This window comes from Pinus tabuliformis, chromosome 1_2, assembly GCF_031772625.1.
Source record: "Pinus tabuliformis cultivar Carrire ecotype Pingquan chromosome 1_2, CPIR1, whole genome shotgun sequence".
Lineage (NCBI taxonomy): Eukaryota > Viridiplantae > Streptophyta > Pinopsida > Pinales > Pinaceae > Pinus > Pinus tabuliformis.
The window spans coordinates 845038093-845051071 of NC_142298.1; the positions used below are offsets into that span (position 1 = coordinate 845038093).

Sequence of the window (12979 nt, forward strand, 5' to 3'; positions counted from 1 at the left end):
ACTAATTGACTAAAAAAATAAGGTCCTCAACCTCTCTATTTGTACATCTGAAGTCTCAATGACTTCCCTCAAAATTAGGGAGGTACAACTCCCAACTTAACGGGGACTTGTCCTTTCATTTTCACTAGCTCGGCTGCCTTCTAGAAGGGAGGCTGCTTGTACTTCCACTTGCTTGGCTATCTTTTAGTACCTTTGATTTGGCTATGTGTAATTTTAGCTAATGGAGGGATATTCGAATGGATGGGCAGTAAATGAGGAGGATTTACCTCCTGTAATTCCTCTCCCTTGCCCCATTTGAGTTTTTACCAAGGTCTTTTACCATCGTTCCTTGCTTTTACCCTTTTATCCCTGCATTTCCTTTGTTTTTATCCTTTATTCGTGCATTACATGCACATTAGACCACAAAGCAAAATATCCAACTCTAACTCAACTCATAAGCAAAATATAATCAAAAGTATGCAATAGGTTGTGGGAATAGTTGTTTTGACTAAGCTAGAAGGTGAATTAAGGCCAATTAAAGTCCATATAATTACTCAATGATGAGGCTCATCACTATGAACATATCTAAACAATATATATAATAAAAACAACATTTCTTTGAAGTTTTTTTATTTTACATAGAGGATTATGGCTAATAAGAAGCAACTAAAGTGGCATTCATTCAAGGAGTATTAATATAACACAACCACAATAGGAAAGCGTGAAAACTCATTGGAAGAATATGAATTTCTTTCTATTATTATCTATATCCCTATTGCTGAACATATTTCTCTCAACATATCTAAATAGTAGATGTAATAACAACAATATTGCTTTAAATTTTTTTTATTCTACATAGAGGATTATGGTTAATAAAAAGAAGCTAAATTGGCACGAGATATGCCTTTGAGCTGATAAATACATCATGTGTTTGGAAATACATCTATGGTGAAGAATACTATTTCTGGTGAGTCACTAAAAGTTCATAATTCAATAGATGCATAGGAAGGCTTTGGAATAAAAAACTAGAAAACAAGAATGGATAAAAAGAATAAAAATTTCCAACATGCAAAAGAAGAAGAAAGAGAGAGAGTTGTTAGACTAAACAAAGCGTAGCTGAAATAAAATAAACATACACAGCACGTACAAAAAACCACACAAAATCATAACACAGAGATTTAACGTGGTTCACCCAACCAATCTTGGCTACGTCCACCAGAACAGAGGCATCGGCAAACTTATTATTCAAAAGAGATTACAACAAATATAATAATTCACACATGCTCTCATCTCTCCCCTATTTTCTCTACTTTCTCTACACACACTTACAATCCTCTACGGGTTACATTTCTATATAGCTGGAGCATAAAACTGAATCATAAATTCCCTCACAACAAATATAGGATGCATTAACTCCTCCTCAGAAAATACTGGAGCTAATATAGCAACTAATCCTATTGTTGTCACATACATGAGATTTTTCCCGAATTTAATAAAACAGAAAATCTCAACAATCTCCACCTTGACAACAATTAGCCTGACGCCTTGTTCATTTATTATTTTTATCTCTTCTGCAAGCCAAGAGAAGCCAAACACCAACGTAGCTTCTCTAACAAAACTGGTTTCGTGAACATGTCTGCGCAGTTTTCCTTCGTATGCACCTTTTCAAGAGAAACACCCCTTTCAGTGATAACCTGTCTTACAAAATGGTACTTGATTGGTATATGCTTTGATTTACTATGATAGGCTGGATTCTTCGCCAAATGAATTGCACTTTGACTGTCACAAAATAATTTGATGTTGTCCTGTAACCTGCCAAACTCACCAATCAAACCTTTCAACCAAACCACTTCTTTGCAAGCATGCGAAGCAGCTATGTATTCTGCTTCAGTAGTGGATAAAGCAACAATATTCTGTAGCTTTGACATCCAACTAATAGCTCCACCTGCAAGAGTAAAGACATACCCTGAAGTTGACCTTCTCTTATCCAAATCACCTGCAAAATCGGAATCAACATATCCACAAACAAATTCACTACTTTTATTATAAGTGATACAATAATCACTTGTGCCTCTCAAATACCGAAGCACCCATTTCACTGCTGACCAGTGTTCTTTTCCTGGATTTGCCATATACCTGCTGACAACCCCAACTGCATGTGAAATATCTGGTCGAGTACAAACCATCGCATACATTAAACATCCTACTACATTGGCATATAGAATTCGAGACATATATTCCTTTTCTTCATCTGTATTAGGACATAAACTGGAAGAAAGCTTAAAATGGGAAGCTAAAGGGACTGCCACAGGCTTCACATTGTTCATACCAAACCTCAAGAGTATTTTCTCAATATACTTCTGTTGTGATAGCCACAACTTACCATTACTCTTGTCTCTGAAAATCTCCATGCCCAAAATATGTCTTGCTACTTCCAGATATTTCATATCAAACGTCCTTGCCATCTGAGCCTTTAACCTGTTGATCTCCACTATGCTTTTGTTTTTGCTTGCTAAAAGCATATCGTCAACATATAACACTAAGATAATGAACATGCCATCATTTAATTGCTTAAAATAAACACAATGATCATATTCACTTCTTATATATTTCTGACTCAACATGAAAGAATCAAACTTCTTGTACCATTTCCGAGGCGACTGCTTCAGGCCATACACTGATTTTTTGAGCCTGCAGATAAATTTCTTATTGCGATGCTGAAAAAATCCTTTCGGTTGTTCCATATAAATTTCCTCATCTAAGTCTCCATGTAAAAATGCAGTCTTAACATCTAGTTGCTACAATTCTAAATCAAGCAAAGTGACTAATGCTAGCACAATTCCAATTGAAACTATTTTAACAACTAGTGAAAAAATCTCATGAAAGTCAATGCCTGCTTTCTGAGAAAAACCTTTTGCGACTAGCCTCGCTTTGTACATGTCCTCAGTATCATTCACACCCCGTTTCAACTTGAAAACCCATTTACATCCCACAATTTTCCTGTCTTTCGAAAGTTCAACCAGATCCCATGTGCCATTCTTGTGTAATGCCATCACCTCGTCCTTCATGGCTGCTTTCCACTTGTCACTTTTCGAACCTTCTACAACTTCCTGATAACACAAAGGTTCATCATCATTAGCGGTAAATGCAACTGAAGTAACATAATCATCATACCGTTTAGGAGGGCATTTGATTCTTGTAGACCTCCCTAAGGATGTTTTTGGTGCTTCCACAATTGGCTGACTACCATCTGTAGGAACTTCTTCATGATCAACATCTGAGACCTGTTCATGATCTACATCTAAACCCTGTTCATGATCTGATTCTGAAACCTATTCCTGACTAGTATCTGAACTATGGTCATCATGACTATCATTAGAAGTGCTTTCAAACTAAATGTGCTAAAAATCAGATACATCATCCTGTTTCAATCTATTATCTACATCTAACTGTACAAGAGAGGATTCATTAAACTTTACATCTCTGTTTATGATGATCTTGCGAGTAGTAGGATCCCACAATCTATATCCCTTTGTTCCATCACCATATCCAACAAAGATATACCTTTTTGAATTTGGATCTAATTTAGTTCACTGATGTTTAGGCACTAGAGCATATGCATCACACCCAAACACTCTGAGTTTAGAATAATCACAAGGGTGACCTTTTCATACCTCTTGAGGAATCTTGCAACCTATCGTCGTGGATGGTGATCGATTTATCACATAACAAGTTGTAGCCACCGCTTCTGTCCATAATTCCTTCTGCAAACCGGCATTACTCAGCATACTCCTTGCTCTCTCTAAAAGAGTCCTATTCATGCATTCAACAACTCCATTTTGTTGAGGAGTATAAACAGTGGTCTTATGTCTCTCGATCCCTGCATCCTTGCAATAGTTTTCAAACTCCTTGGAAGTAAACTCTCCACCATTGTTAGTTCTTAAACATTTTATAGTTCTACTAGTGATGTTTTCTACCAATGCTCTAAACTTTTTGAAAACTGTAAAAACATCAGACTTCCTTTTCAACATGTAGACCCACACTTTCCTAGAGAAATCATCAATAAATGATACAAAATATGACGAGCCACCATATGAAGTTGTAGGGGCTGGACCCCAAACATCTGAATGGATATAATCAAGTATTCCTTTACTAGTATGTTTGTCTGTTTTAAACTTTTGCTTACCTTGTTTTCCAAAGAGACAATGTTTACAGAAATTTAACTTTCCAAACTTTAGATTAGGAAGTAACTTGCGATTAGCCAAAAATTTTAACCCTCTTTTGCTCATATGGCCCAACCTTTGATGCCATAAGCGAATGGAACTACTATCACGTTCAGACACCGTAGACACATGATCTGACCCTGTTCTTCCTTCTAACTGAAATAGGTTTCCTACCTTCTTAGCTTTCATTACTAGTAAAATACCTTTGTAAATTTTCATTACTCCACCTTGAATTACAGTTTTATATCCATTCGTGTCAAGTGCTCCTAGTGAAATTAGATTTTTCCTTAAATCTGGTACATGTCTTACATCAGTTAACATTTTGGTTGTCCCATCAAACATTTGCAGCTGTATACTCCCTATTCCCACAATATTACATGTGACATCATTACCCATGTACACGACTCCATCATTAATTGATTTATACATCTTAAACCATTCTCTATGAATACACATGTGGTTTGATGCACCAGAATCTAACAGCCAATGTTGATCATGATTTGACAAATTAACTGATAACACTTCATCACTCATACTTGAACCAGATGCCGAACCTCTATCTGTCGTGTTTGCTTCTTGCTTCGCTGTTGAAGAGTCTTCTTTGGATGCTTGTTGTCTCTTCCAATAGTCCTTCTTCAAATGTCCAGATTTTCCACAAAACCAGCACTTTACCTTACTCTTCTTCCCTTTTGATTTTGATTATGAGTCGTTGTGCTTACCAAAGCGTCTTTCTCTCGAATGACCTCTAGCCATAATTGCTTTTGATGTAGAGGTGTTGGCATTTGACCTCTTCCTTGTCTCTTCGGACAACAAAGCTCCAACAATATCATCAAATTCAAGGGTTTTTTATATACTTAGACTGATAGAAGTAACAAAATGATCCCATGACTCGGGCAATGAGCACAATAAAGTTATAGCTTTATCTTCTGATTCAAATTTTACTTCTATACTTTCTAATTGCACCATGAGAGTATTAAAGACATCCAAATGATCATTTATAGCTATACCTTCCTTCATATGCAGACTGTACAGTTGTCGCTTCAGAAGAGTCCTATTGGTGAAGGATTTTGTCATGTACAGCTTCTCCAGCTTTGTCCACAAACCAGCAGCAGTTTTCTCTGACACGATGTTAAACAAAACATCATCCACCAAACACAGTCGAATATCACTCAGAGCTCTTCCATCCAATTCATTCCATTCATCATCCGTCATGGGGTAAGGCTATTTGGATCTTCCCAACAGCGCCTTCGCCACGCCTTGTTGCTCAAGAAAATCGTGCATCTTCACTTTCGAGATCTCGAAGTTATTTTTGCCTTTAAACTTCTCGATCTCAAAACAAGTACTTTGAGTTTTTTCCATGTTGTATCAAACACACAATCTCCAATTCTGAATTAAACAATGCCTCTGTTGTACAGTGTAATCACAATTTTAAAAGAAAAAACCAAAATTGCAAATTTACCAGAGGGAAAATCTGTCGGGCGCTCCTGGACAATGAAAAAACCGCGCCTAAAACACATCCACTACTTGGCGCTCCGCTGACAGCCGATCAACCATGCCAAAGAAAAATCCGTTTAAGTGTCGCAAAATTGGCGCACTTAATCCCGTCGATTCCATGCCAATTTGAATTTTGGATCTCTGGCGTGAGTATCAGACTCGGATCCGCGCCAATTGGCGCGTTTGTTCCAAAATAAACCGCGCCAACCCGTTCTGCTAGAAATTGGCGCGACTGTCTCTGCTAAAACCGCGCCAATCACCGAAACTCCACCTTCAACTGATCTCTCACGCGCACCAGCTAACTTGTAGGTTATGGGCCCTCCACGCTCCGTTGCCGCTCCGATACCACTTGTTAGACTAAACAAAACGCAGCTGAAATAAAATAAGCATACACAGCACATACAAAAAACCACACAAAATCATAACACAGAGATTTAATGTGGTTCACCCAACCAATCTGGGCTATGTCCACCAGAACAGAGGCATCGACAAACTTATTATTCAAAAGAGATTACAAAAAATCTAATAATTCACACATGCTCTCAGCTCTCCCCTATTTTCTCTACTTTCTCTACAGACACTTACAATCCTCTACGGGATTACATTTCTATATAGTTGGAGCATAAAACTGAATCATAAATTCTCTCACAACAAATATAGGATGCATTAACTCCTCCTCAAAAAATACTGGAGCTAATATAGCAACTAATCCTATTGTTGTCACATACATGAGATTTTTCCCAAATTTAATAAAACAGAAAATCTCTACAAGAGTTAGGGTAAACATACCAGTATATCAGTGCAGGTCAGTGCAGGCTTACACTGTTGTGGCATACACTGCTACTTTCATACATATAATATTAATGGGCCAAATAAAATTCCAGGTACTTCAAGCAGCTTACTGTGCGTTCCTGAGAGTTCTATGCTTCTTCCAACGACAAGATTTAAAATTGATAGTCAGTTCTTGAAAAGTGATTGTAATTGACAACGAGCTGTTGAACAGTGATTAAAAGTAGGAGAAGTCGATGGAAAAAAAAATTGAGATCCAAGAAAAAAAGGGGTCTACGCATCAATTGTCTAGCTAAAAACACAACATAGAATTGAATAGATTGGCTAATTCAATATATTAACATTTAAAACAAACAAGTGAAAAACAACTGATAACTAAACATATTTTCACCATCCACATGAAAATAGAGAAACATCAATCATGCCATGAATAACCAATCTAAGCTAATCTAGGACAACATATCTCAGTAGTTCTCATGTAAAACTGGGGCATGCATGCAGGGAAAAATGGAGAATGCCTCCCCCCTCTTCTTTCTTGAGCAAATACATGATTTTCAAAAACTTCGAATGAGGAGTTATACTCTCGCGATATTCCAAAACCATTCCCCTCTCTATATCGACCTTCTGAATACCTTTGAGAAGCATAGCCACATTGTCCCCTGCGACTGACTCATCCAACACCTTTTGGAACATCTTAAGCCCAGTCATAGTAGTCACCCTCGTTTCCCTTAATCCAACAATCTCCACAAACTCTCCAACCTTAATACACCCCCTCGAGACTCGTCGAGTTGCAACAATACCACGACCAGTGATAGAAAAAACATCCTCTACAGCCATCAGGAAGGGAAGCTCAAGAATTGGAATATATTCATCCACTGCAGCCATGAGATCATAAATATTATCTACCCACCTATTCTCACGTCACTTGATGGCTTCATGTTTCCAAACCAATGTTTCTTGACTAAAATATTTAACTTCAATTTACATTTAAACTACAGTGCCCAAATTTTTCTAGTTGAAAATACAACATAGAATTGAATAGAGTGGCTAATTCAATCTATTAAAATTTAAAACAAACAAGTGAAAAAAAACCTATAACTAAACATATGCTCACAATTTACATGAAAACAGAGAAACATCAATCACGCCATGACTAACCAATCCAAGCTAGTCTAGGACAACAAATCTACGTATTATGACGCAGAGTCATCAGTATATGTAACTCATTGCATCCAGAATGACTTCAAAGAGAACTTTGGCATGGCCTTCTCATTCTTACGATTTAGCACTTTATTTGGTGAAAAAAAAAAAAACCATTTAACATTAGTCTCCAGTTCTGCTTTAAAATCATTACAAAAAAGCTATATATGAATGTGGAGAAACAGTCAATGTGACAAAATCGGTCACCACTACCTCCAAGAATAATGTTGTACTTTCAAAAGAAAAAAGAAAATGAAAGTATGGATTCAAATAAAAACAAAGAAAGTATGGACTCAAATAACAACAAAAGTGCAAGAAATTTTCAAGTAGCCAATGATCTAACATTTCTTTTCCTACTCGATGATGGATTGAATAACACTAGCGCGGACGGTCTTGGCCCCCTCCCCAATGACAAATCTCATACCCTATTCACATGCCACTGCATTTATCAATTCATCAACCATCTTCACATAGTATCTTTGACTCCTCATCCTTGTCATTCATTATGGGAGTCACCTTGCTAGTGACATCAGTAGTTCCCATGTAGAATGGGGGCGTGTACCTAGGGAAAAATGGAGAATGCCTCCCCCCTCTCTAGAAGCAAGAAAAAATCACCTTGATATGATCATCAACCCTCCAGCTGAAAAAAGGAACTTCATTTCACGTACTTTGCACCATTGAACAAGAACTGAAAACCAATGAAACCTTCACTTGAAACAGGCAGCCACATTTGGTTGTGATTCCTTTTCCAAAAAACAAATCGAAGCATACAAAAATAGAAAGAAGGGACTACTAAAAATAAAGGGGTTTTTAACAAAAGCGTGGAATAAAAAGATGGTAGAAACACTTTTGATGGACCATGTGCCCCATCGCATGAGGTCTAGCTGCCCCACAATTCGGTCTTCACAACACAGTTGCAAGTCATCATCATTCACAACATAGCTACAAGCCCTGAACGATGCCACCTAACGATCCACCGTGAACTTATTTGTCAATCTATCGCTATTGTGTTTATTTGGTTACATGGGGGAATATGGTTGTCTCACGGGAAATATTTATGTGAATTCGCTTCTCTCGCGGGAAGTATTTTTGTGTCTCTGTAGTTAGCAAAATTGGCCTCTCCCATTTGCTTCTGCTATTGGACAAGTAAAAATTAATTTTTTTCAGTGTAGAACATATGAAAAACTTCACAAGCACTAGTCCCGATCTCACATAAGAGCATTACCATTCATCTTGCCTTATTTTTTTAGGCGGTTATTGTCCCTTCTTTCTGATTGCACAGGGAAATTATTTGAGGATGGTACTCGTGCACCTTCTAAAATACCTAAAGCATTAATGCTCACAACACCTAAGGATCATGGACCTGAAAATTCTCAGAGAAGTCGACCTACAAGGTGTTGGGAATTTTTCTCGTAAAATTCCAAAAACAAATTAACTGAACATAGAGCAATGCTCTGTTCTCTCCACAGGATCTTAACATAGGGAAGCAAAAAAAAAATTCTCCAGAGAACAGAGTTTCAACAACACACATAAAACTTTCTATTCATTAATAAACTGCCTGTTACATATTTCTTCCTCTCTCTCAGAGGGATTCACCAAGAACATTTCAACAAAAAAAAATTACTCTGTCTCCTCCTGAGATTTTACACTGCTGTGTGTAAAAATCTCTTTTACATTCACTGCTGTAAAAACAAAATCTTACATTTACTGCTGTAAAGAAAAATTTCTTTTACATGTGCTGTTGCCCATTACATTTCGTTTCTTCAACAACAAATATCTTCATGCTGCTGCATTTTTCATATTCACACTGCTGTGTGTTTTCACAATACATATGCCGCGCACACCAAAAAAATACATAACAATACATTCGTTTTTTACTTGTCCCGTAAAAACTACACCCATGAATAAAATTAAAAACAATATAATTAAAAATACTATATGTTATGCCCATACCTCCGTAAGTAAAAAAACATTAAAATTAAAATCTTTTACCTACAATCTACGAACATAATAAATTCATTAAATTGACAAGCCGGCGGTCAAACGAAACTTTTACTCCACGCAATGGTATGCAACTTTGGGTTAATCGGACGGACATCCACCATCCTTTCAATCGAACGGTTCGGAACAATATCAGACGCCCCTTATTTGCTGAACGTTATGTCCCGATGAAAAGCTGTTTTGAAAACGTACAGAGGACACACGTCAAAAAGTGATTGCATCGGGTGAGTTTGAGGGAATACCACTTTCTCAGCAAAAGCGGTCCGATGAGCTTGGCGGTTTTCTGGAGTAGTTTCACGGTTGTTGTTTTAATGCTGCTGCACGGCAGTTGAAAGTATAATTTCAACACTCCCCTTTAATTTCAACTGTTGGGCATTCAGTCATACCCAAACATTTCCTCAAAAATTCAAAACTTTTCTGGTCCAATGGCTTGGTCAGAATGTCTGCAACCTGCTCCTGAGTCCTGCAATGTTGTAAAACAATTTCTCCATTGCTTACCAATTCCCTGATGTAATGAAACTTTGTGTCAATGTGTTTCGTTCTCTTATGAAACACGGAATTCTTGGATAATGCAATAGCTGAGCTATTGTCACAAAAAATCACCGTTGCTTTTGCCTGCTCTTGGCCTAAGCTCCTTAACATCCTTCTCATCCAAACTGCTTGACATGTTGTTGTTGTAGCTGCCACATATTCTGCCTCTACTGTAGACAACGCCACAATAGGCTGTTTCTTAGAAGCCCATGAAATGGCTCCTGAACCCATGTGAAAAACATAACCGGATGTGCTTTTCCGATCATCTACACTTCCAGCCCAATCACTATCAGTGTATCCAACTAAATCTGAACATTCTGAGACAGTGTATAAAATGCCAAACCTTTTAGTACCTTTAACATACCTCAATTCTTTTTGTTGCCTGCCAATGTGCTTCTTTTGGCCTCTCTATGAATCTGGGAATTAAACTAACAACGTGCATTATATCTGGCCTAGTTGCAGTTAAATACATGAGGCTGCCAACTATGCTCTTGTAGAAGTTAGGATAAAAATCCTTGTTGCTGTCCTCTTTGCTGAGTTTTAATCCCATCACTGTGGGAGTGATTGTTGCCTTGCTGTCGTGCATGTTAAATCTTTCCAACACTTAATTTACATATTTTTCTTGTGAAATAAAAATCCCATTTTCATTTTGATCTACTTCTATTCCTAAGAAGTATCTCAGCAAACCCATGTTAGTCATCTCAAATTCTTCTCTCATGACTGTTTTGAAGTTTTCAATAAGATAGTCATCATGACCCGTGAAAATAGCATCAACATATAACACAACAATTAGCATTTTACCATCATTTTCATTGATGTAGAGGGTGGGTTCTCCTTCACACTTCTCAAATCCATTTTCTAGTAGATAGGAATCTATCATACTGTACCATGCTCTTGGTGCTTGCTTCAGCCCATAAAGAGCTTTCTTCAATTTGCACACTTTGTGCTCTTGGCCTTTCTTCTCATAGCCTGGAGGTTGTTCAATCTAAACCTCTTCCATTAACACTCCATTTAGGAATGCTGACTTCACGTCCATTTGGTAAACTTTCCACTTGTTTTGTGCTGCTATGAACAGCACTGCTCTCATGGTTTCCATTTTTGCAATTGGTGCAAAAGTTTCCTCATAGGCTCTCCCATACTGCTGCTTGTATCCTTTGACAACCAGCCTTGCCTTGTGTCTTTCTATTTTGCCTTCAGCATTACTTTTGGTCTTATAAACCCATTTGACTCCAATGACTTCTTTACCTTTTGGTAGTTCAACCAAATCCCATGTCTTGTTTCTTTCTATGGCATTAATCTCCTCATACATAGCTTCTATCCATTTCTTATCTTTAATTGCATCTTCGAAATGAATAGGGTCATCAACATGACAATACAAAGAAAACAAGGAATTCAATCCCTCATCATAAATATCACTTAAATTTCTGAATTTCTTACCTCTTTCATTCGGTGTGCAAGTGCTTGAAGATGCACTTGAATTTCCTCCTTGTGGTGTGCTTGGATAAGCACTTTCATTTCTCCTCAAGGGTGTCTCTTGCTGTCCTTGTTTTGGCGCTACTGTTTGGGGATGTATTTCAGCCATCTCCGCATCATCTTCATCATGAGACAAACAGTTTTTAACTTTCACTGTTTTCTCTATGCTTCGATCCCAAGCTTCCTCCTCAATGAACTGAACATCTCTGCTCACAAAAAACTTCTTGATAGATGGGATAAACAACCTCTAAGCCTTGGATTCCTCACTGTATCCAATGAAAATACATTTCTCCCCTTTGCTGTCCAACTTCTTCCTTAGCTGATCTGGAATGTGTGCATAAGCCACACATCCAAAAACTTTCATGTGGGTGACTCCTTGCTTTCTCCCACTCCATGCTTCTTCCAGCACTTTGCTCATCACTGCTTTTGTAGGACACCTATTCAAAATATATACTGCACAGTGTACATCTTTATCCCAATAATCATTTGGCAAATGCTTCGCCTTTAACATACTCCTCGCCATGTCCATGATTGTCCTGTTCTTCCTTTCAGCGACTCCATTTTGCTATGGGGTGTACCTAGTTGTAAACTACTTATGGATTCCATTTTCTCTACAAAACCGTAGGAATTCCTTGGAGATATACTTACCTCCTCTGTCAGTTCTTAAAACTTTAATATGTAGCCCGCTTTGGTTTTCCACAAGTGCTTTGAAATTTCGAAATTTTTCAAACACTTCACTTTTGTTCTTTAGGAAATAAACCCAAGTCTTTCTGGTGAAATCATCAATGAATGTTAGAAAATATTGGCTGCCTGCTAGTGATGGAGTTTGCATCGGTCCACATAAGTCTGAGTGGACAATCTCTAAGGGTGCTTTTGCCCTGATGCTTTTCCCTGATAGAAAACTTTCTTTGTGTTTTTTCTCCAAGATACAACCTTCACAAAGGTTGTCCGATTTCTCTATCAATGGTAATCCTCTTATCATTCCTTTTCTACTCAACAAGTTAAGGCCTCCAAAGTTGAGATGTCCAAATCTCAAGTGCCACAACCAATTTTCATCCTTTGGTACGCTTTGGAAAGCCTCTTGGGTAACTGCTGCAATTACTTCTTTGTTTTTAAAATTGCCCTTATTCTGAGAGAGAACATCATGTTCCTTGTCATCTTCACTTCAGCAATACATCTTTTGCTGGGTGCTCTATCCATGATGGTGCATACATCATTTTCAAAGAAAATATTTTAACCCTTTTGAACAAGTTGTCCAATACTTAGGGGGTTACACTTCATTCCAGGAA

The 12979-nt window shown here is 37.6% G+C and overlaps 1 pseudogene; it reads right to left on the reverse strand.

Moving 5' to 3' along the window:
• Positions 1–6924: 6924 nt before the first annotated feature.
• LOC149208586 (elongation factor Tu, chloroplastic-like) lies at positions 6925–7636 on the reverse strand (annotated as a pseudogene).
• Positions 7637–12979: the final 5343 nt, after the last annotated feature.